The sequence below is a fragment of the Tiliqua scincoides genome, chromosome 3, assembly GCF_035046505.1.
Source record: "Tiliqua scincoides isolate rTilSci1 chromosome 3, rTilSci1.hap2, whole genome shotgun sequence".
NCBI classification, from domain to species: Eukaryota; Metazoa; Chordata; class Lepidosauria; order Squamata; family Scincidae; genus Tiliqua; species Tiliqua scincoides.
Genome location: NC_089823.1, coordinates 66910109 through 66918532, shown reverse-complemented (window position 1 = coordinate 66918532; position 8424 = coordinate 66910109).

Genomic DNA, 8424 nt, shown 5'->3' with positions numbered 1-8424 from the left:
CCAGGGCGAGGGCAGCTCCCACGCCTCGTCTGCAGAGGAGGGGGAATATCGGGCGACAAGGTTGAGACCCACAAACCCCACCTCTTCTACACTGAACAGTTCAACAAACTGATCTCAGGGGTGGTCCAGGTGCTAGACCTGCAGGCTGAGCACCCTGAGGACATGGTGCCCAAGACCAAATGGGGGTCCCCATCAGTCTTCCCTAACCAGCAGGAAACCCCCCAATGATTTCCTTTCCCTCCCTTCTTCCAACAACTGGTGGACAAGGAGTGGAACAATCCGGCCAAGGAGGTGTACCTATACTTACCCATATTGCCCGCCCACATAAGAACAGCCCCCACTGGATCAGGCCATAGGCCCATCTAGTCCAGCTTCCTGTATCTCACAGTGGCCCACCAAATGCCCCAGGGAGCACACCAGATAACAAGAGACCTCATCCTGGTGCCCTCCCTTGCATCTGGCATTCTGACATAACCCATTTCTAAAATCAGGAGGTTGCGCATACACATCACGGCTTGTACCCCGTAATGGATTTTTCCTCCAGAAACTTGTCCAATCCCCTTTTAAAGGCGTCTAGGCTAGACGCCATCACCACATCCTGTGGCAAGGAGTTCCACAGACCGACCACAAGCTGAGTAAAGAAATATTTTCTTTTGTCTGTCCTAACCTGTCCAACACTCAATTTTAGTGGTTGTCCCCTGGTTCTGGTATTATGTGAGAGTGTAAAGAGCATCTCCCTATCCACTCTGTCCATCCCCTGCATAATTTTGTATGTCTCAATCATGTCCCCCCTCAGGCGTCTCTTTTCTAGGCTGAAGAGGCCCAAACGCCGTAGCCTTTCCTCATAAGGAAGGTGCCCTAGCCCCGTAATCATCTTAGTCGCTCTCTTTTGCACCTTTTCCATTTCCACTATGTCTTTTTTGAGATGCGGCGACCAGAACTGGACACAATACTCCAGGTGTGGCCTTACCATAGATTTGTACAACGGCATTATAATACTAGCCGTTTTGTTCTCAATACCCTTCCTAATGATACCAGGCATAGAATTGGCCTTCTTCACTGCCGCCGCACATTGGGTCGACACTTTCATTGACCTGTCCACCAGCACCCCAAGATCTCTCTCCTGATCTGTCACAGACAGCTCAGAACCCATCAGCCTATATCTAAAGTTTTGATTTTTTGCCCCAATGTGCATGACTTTACACTTACTGACATTGAAGCGCATCTGCCATTTTGCTGCCCATTCTGCCAGTCTGGAGAGATCCTTCTGGAGCTCCTCACAATCACTTCTGGTCTTCATCACTCGGAAAAGTGCTGCTACTTCAGGTTCTGCTACCAGAACCAGCACCATCAATTCAAGGACCCTTTCGGCTTTTCTTCAGCACCAAGAGTCTTCACGAAGATCCTTATTGTGCTGATTGCGCACCTGCGCACAAGGGACGTGGCCGCCTTTCCATACCTGGATGATGTCCTTCTGAGATCAGCCACACCAGAAGAGGGCGCCCTACATCTGCACCAGACCATCCAATGCGTCTGGAGCCATGGGTTCCTCATCAACTTGAAGAGTCACCTGACTCCCTCACAGTCTATAGAGCACCTGGAAGCAATCATCGACACCTCCCAGTTCAAAGTGTTCTTGTCCCCAGATCAGCGGACCAAGACCACAGACCTGATCAAAGCTGTCCTCCGATCCCCCAGACTGGATGTACTGATGTTGGCCCGGCTCCTGGGCATGCTGACCTCCTGTCAGGACATCATCCTATGGGCCAGGTACAGGGCACGGTCCCTCCAGCACCTGCTGCTGCCCTTCCAGGACTTCATCGTCTCTCAAAGGAGCAAGCGTGTCAGACTGGACCCCCTCACTCTCAAGGACCTTCGATGGTGGACGCGGCCACACAGGTTGGACCAGGGCTCGCCCATCCAGATACACCACAGAGCCGTCCTGTTCATGGACGCGAGTCTCCAGGGATGGGGGGCCCACACCCCCAAGGACCCAGTGACCAGTCCAGGGTCACTGGTCCCCAAGTGAGAAGACGGCTCCCATCAACCTGCTAGAGGTGAAGACCATTTGACTAGCACTGCTGGCCCTCCTCCAACTCAGAGGTCAGGACGTATTAGTGTACACCGACAACATCACAGCAAGGGCCTATGTAAACCGACGAGGGGGCACCAGGTCAGCAGCCCTGCAGATGGAGGCATGAAGGCTGATGCTGTGGGGGGGGGGGGAACCTCAGCTCCATCAGAGCCGAGCACATCGCCAGACTGGAAAACACAGCAGCAGACTGGTTGAGTCGCCAGGACCTCAACCATTCAGAATGGAAGCTCCATCCGCAGGTCTTTGCTTGGATCAACAGTCAGTTCCGTCCGATGACCATAGATCTGTTTGCCAGCAGCCACAACCACCAGCTGCCGATGTCCACCAACGGTGGCCCCGAGGGGTAACATATGCCTTTACCCCCACAAAGCTCCATCAGAGGGTCCTCACGAAGGTCAGGCTAGAGCAGGCTGAGGTCATCCTCACAGCACCAGACTGGCCCCGCTGGCCCTGGTACCCGGACCTGCAGGAGTTGGCCATCTCCCCACCCATTCCCCTTCCCCAGCGCCCAGACCTTCTGTCACAGGGCCCAGTCCTTCACCCACAGATAGCCATACTCCATCTAGCTGCCTGGAGATTGAACGGAAGAGAATAGCCAGGTCAGGCTACTCCCCCGACGTCCTGGCTACTCTCCTCTCCAGCCGCAGAGGATCCACCAGCCGGGTCTACAACGGAACCTGGAGGGTCCTAACCGATTGGTGCCAATCCCTAAATCTTGACCCAGAGAGGATCAGGGTCAAGGACTTCCTGAGCTTCCTCCAGGCAGGCCTCAACAAGGGCCTCAGCATGGCCACCCTTAAGAGGCAGGTCTCAGCAGTCGCCTCCATTCTGGGGTCCCCCAAGGGAAGGCCCTCGCGTCACACCCGCACATTAGAAAATTCCTCAAGGGAGTGAGTCTCCTCAACCCGCCACCCGTGGCCAAGGTTCCCACATGGGACCTGACACTGATACTGAGGGCGTTGACGAGGCCTCCTTTTGAACCGATGGCGACGTGCTTGCTAAAGCTACTGTTGCAGAAGACCGCCTTCCTGGTGGGTGTAACTTCTGCCTGAGGGGTGTCAGAGCTGGCAGCCCTCTCTGTAGCCAAGGAACTTTGCTAGATCCAGGAGGACAGGATCATCCTCTGCACCGACCCTACCTTTTTACCCAAGGTGAACTCACTGTTTCACTGCTCGCAGGAGGTGGTGCTACCCACCTTCTGCCCCAACCCTTCTCATCCCAGAGAACGGGAATGGCAAGCCCTCGACATGCATCAGGCGGTGAGCTTTTATCTCTCCAGGACCTCAGCCCACCGGCGTTCAGAGGCATTGTTCGTTTCATTCTGACCCAGTGACCAAGGCAGGAAGGTGTCTCCCTCCACCATTTCTAGATGGATTAGAGAGGCCATAGCCGTGGCATACAGGGCATCTGGCAAGGACCCCCCTAGGGCCCCTTCTCAGGGGGGCTGCCACCTCAGCTGCATTCAGGGTTCACCCCTCCTTGGAGACAGTGTGCAGGGCAGCTACCTGGAGCTCACCTAACACCTTCATCAAACACTACAAGATTGACGCCTTTGCCTCTGGGGATGCAGCCTTTGCAAGGCGCGTCCTCCAGAGTGTGGCACTATAGGCTTAGCTGCCAGAGTGTGGCAGCTCCCACCCTTGAGGAGCACTGCTTGGGCACATCCCACTTGTTAGGACTAAGACGGACATGGAGATCCCACTGGAGAATGGAGAGATTTGTACTTACCGTAAATCCTCCTTCTCAGTGGTCTCCATGTCCGGATTAGTCCACCCGCCCTCGCAGCCCTAACAAAAAAAGAGAGAGAAAAGAAACAGAGGAGAAGCAGATATATATTGAACACCAGAACCGTAAGGTCAGGGGCACAGTACAGTGCAGAGTAGCAATAGAATTAGGGCAAGGCCTGGTGCCACCTGGACCCATTCTGCACTCATCCCCTGAGCTAACACGCAACGAAGCACATGACTTCAGACGACCGCCACTACAGTGCATCCGGAGGGACACGAGACACCTGGCGTTGGGGGGGCGGGGCTCTGCAAGCTTGGACAGTCTGGGGAGTCTAGGCAGCCCCTCCCCTCAGAAGGAACAAAAGACTCTGGCCTGCCTACCCGAGAGGGAGGAGCTACCCACTTGTTAGGATTAATCCGGACATGGAGATCACTGAGAAGGGGGATTCACGGTAAGTACAAATCTCCCCGTTTTCCCCTATGCATCCCTCCCCAAAGCATGGGAAATTGGAAATTTAAAATGGGAACCTCAATTTCTGTGCCATGTAAGCAGTCACAGCATTGTATAGTCTCCCATTCAGCTGCTGTTACAAATTAGACTCTATTCACTCACACTTTGCCCTGGACTTTCATGCTTCATATTGGGCTGAGGGAGGATGCAACCAAACAAAAATGCAACAGGTGAAGCTTTCCCAATCACTTGCTAAAGATGTACCTGCTTGTTGCATCTATACAAACCATAGTGCTATCCTAAATACTACTATGCTGATGTCCAGTCAAAATTCTACAGGAGCAGCAGTTGAGCTGCTGTCAATCCACCGGCAAGCCCCTCTTCATTTTGTCCCTCTTCATATGGAGTGATGTCAAGACAAGTGGTCCTCCACCTGAAGAAAATATTGCTAGTTTCCAAATCTATGTTGCTTCATGGTGTCCATTTTCCTCAATAACATTGACTGCTAATGCAGAGCAAGAACATGGTTAATATCATCCCTTTGACTGCATTTTGGGAGAAGGCATTTCCTGCCCAATACTAAAAAAAATAAAATCACAGTATCACAGTGCTGTCAGGTAGGCTTGACAGTGGGTTTGAACCAGGGTCCACCCCCATTCCTATTATTAGGCATCATTCTAGTTGGCAGCTAGAAGGCAGCCCTTGTTTATTCAGTGTTCACTTCTGCCCCTCCTCTTTCACTTAGAGGAACCGCCTCAATTTACTTTCCTCTTGAAAGTGATCAAAAGATATGCTGTTACTGTATCCAGTATCACTGAGTTGTGCAAGTGAACTAACAAAATTAATGGTTATGAAACCCCTTTCATTGGCAGCTTATTAATGCCGAATTGTTTTTATTTGAAAGATGTTTGTTCTGCCTGTGTTGGAAAAATCAAAGCATCCTCTCTGTGCTATTCCTTCAGCTGCTGATGCCAGTTTTGACTGAGATACAAGCAATCGGTGTCAACCTGGACAACTGTCTAGAGCTGAAAGTGCCTCTAGGTTCTTTGAGCTGGGTGCTATAAGAAGCATGTCTAATGCTGGGTGATACATGCTCTTTGCAGTCTATTTGTGACAAGAGATATTGGAAACTGCACCTGTAGAATTTCTGCTTGGACAGTACTATAGTAGTAGGTGATATTTTGGGGAAATGCAGCCTTGTAGAGAAAGGTTATTTCATTAAATTAGCTCTAGCAAATGACTGGGAAGCTTCACTTGTTGAATTTCTGACTGAACATATCCCTCTCTAGCTCAGTGTTGAGCTGATAGCAGATGACCTACTATAGTATACTGGGGTAAGATTAGGGTAAAAACTCTCCATAGGACCCCACAAATGTTGCAGCTGAGGCCACAGTTTCCAATTCAACCAAGAACGTAGAATGAATAGTGTTAACTGAGTAAGGTTTCACTCATTTCAGAACTGATTTGTAGTAGTTGCTATGGCTTCCCTGTTTTTCATTTCTTCTAGTTAAATTTGGCTTTTTAATTGGCATTCTTCTTGGGAGGAATCTTATCTCCAGGTCTCTTTTATGTCACAATGTTATCTGTAAAGTGGTGGCTTCAATAAGTCTTTTTCCTAGCATGTGATGAAAACTGCTAGGGCCTTCAACTGATTTATGATAACATGATAAGATCACAGGTTTCACTTAGGCTTGCCAACTCTGAAGATCCTGGAGATTTGATTTTCAGCACAGTGTAATGTTGGAAAGTTCTGGCAGCTCTGTTACAATCTGCAGGACTGCTTTCAGTAGTCACCAGGAGATTGATCTGTGGAGATCCCAGAACAATTCTAGAAAGTTGGCAAGCCTAGTTTCAGTATTCAGAGTGAAGACAGGCTGAAGAAGAAAGACTTTGGAATCTATGGTTTTAGCATACTTTTGGTTGCATAGAAATCAAAAAGCAAGTTCTTAAATAGATTACAGCAGCAGTCATGTGTATGCTATTGGTATATGATACTATTCACTATTTCAGCTTAATACAACTTTGTTACTTGAAACGTATCCTCGGTTTTTGGGAGACAATATGTCATTTTGGTCAGCAGCTGCTGCAATAAAAGGATTATATATTCAGAAAGCTTCAGAGCATTATAGAAAGATTCAGAAAGCTACTTAAGTTTGTGTGTGTAAACAAGGATTATTATTTATAAACAAATATCACAGAATTATGACAAAATAATTCCTCTTACCTAAAATGATTTGCCAAATTATTTTTATATCAGTCCTAATTACTGGGATAAACAGTGGGCTAAACAACTTTTTAAAAAAAGCAATTCCTTTTATGTAAGACTTATTTTATCATAATCCTGTGACAAAAAGTTAACATGTTTTTATTTATTTATAAAAGGTGGAACCCCACCTTTTAGTCTGTAAATTCACAGGCTCGTACAGCTTATTACCTGCCTAGGGGACACAGCTCAACACAAACAGCCTTCTAGGAGAGGACTGAATAGCCTCTCAGCTATGAACTTCAGGGACCCAGTAAAAGCTATAAAGCTTAACCCAAACAGTACAGTGCCCAAACAGCAAGACTGAATTTAGAACGGCAACAGTTCCAGATACTTACAAAAAAAAATACAGGTTTATAGCTTAAGTATATTTATTAAGAATTAAACAGTTCCAGTTACATCCCTTTATAAAAGACCAATAGAGACTTAACAGAGATACATATTTTAAAACAATAAAGCTATACTCCTAACCAAGCCTACCACTTACATGGTAGTAGCTCTAAGAGCACTGCTAGTTCACCTGTCCAAAGTGTCGAGAAGATGCTCTGATCTTCTGAAGATGATGATGTGTTATCTGCCTCCCCAACTAGGTATCTTTATACCCCTAGCCCGATTGATCATCCAATCAGGAGATAGGCCTGAAAATTCCTGACTGAGTGATGTAATGAGGTCATGGAGTGTCCTGAGGTCACTAAAAAGGTCAAACCTTAGCCCAAGTGGTGGGTCATCAGCTGAATGGAATCTTTTTGATTGCAGTGACCTTGCACTTTCAGTTGAATGGAACCCTTGTGATTGCAATTGAAGGTGTCTTTGCACCTTCAGCTAGACGGAACCTTCTTTGTTTATAGTGTCCTTGCACTTTTCCTGACTTCTGCCACCTCTGGCACTTAGCAACTTCAGCTCTTGTACAAAATGGAGACCACTCCACAAAATGAAGTTCAACCATGACTTAGTCTTCTTTGGTTCTCTACGTAATCTCAAAAGGGTCAGATTTTGGACTGACGATCAGCCTTAAGAAAACACAGGTCATGGTTCAGGATGTGGACTCACCTCCCTGCATTACAATCTCTGTGCATGAATTGGAGGTTGTCCATGACTTTGTGTACCTTGGCTCAACGATCTCCGACACTCTTTCTCTCAATACCGAGCTAAACAAACGCATTGGTAAAGCAGCTACCACGTTTTCCAGACTCACAAAGAGAGTCTGGTCCAACAAGAAGCTGACGGAACATACCAAGGTCCAGGTCTACAGAGCTTGCGTCCTGAGTACACTTCTGTACTGCAGCGAGTCATGAACTCTTTGCTCACCACAGGAGAGGAAACCGAACGCTTTCCACATGCGCTGCCTCCAACGCATCCCCAGCATCACCTGGCAGGACAAAGTTCCAAACAACAAAGTCCTGGAACAAGCTGGAATCCCTAGCATGTATGCACTGCTGAAACAGAGATGCCTGCATTGGCTCAGTCATGTCGTGAGAATGGATGATGGCTGGATCCCAAAGGATCTCCTCTATGGAGAACTCTTGCAGGGAAAGCGCCCTACAGATAGATCACAGCTGCGATATAAGGACATCTGCAAGAGGGATCTGAAGGCTTTAGGAATGGACCTCAACAGGTGGGAAACCCTGGCCTCTGAGCGGCCCTCTTGGAGGCAGGCTGTGCTGCATGGCCTCTTCCAGTTTGAAGAGACACTTGGCCAACAGACTGAGGCAAAGAGGCAAAGAAGGAAGGCCCATGGCCAGGGAGACAGACCAGGGACAGACTGCACTTGTTCCCAGTGTGGAAGGGATTGTCACTCCTGAATTGGCCTTTTCAGCCACACAAGACGCTGTGCCAGAACCACCTTTCAGAGCGTGATACTATAGTCTTTCGAGACTGAAGGTTGCCA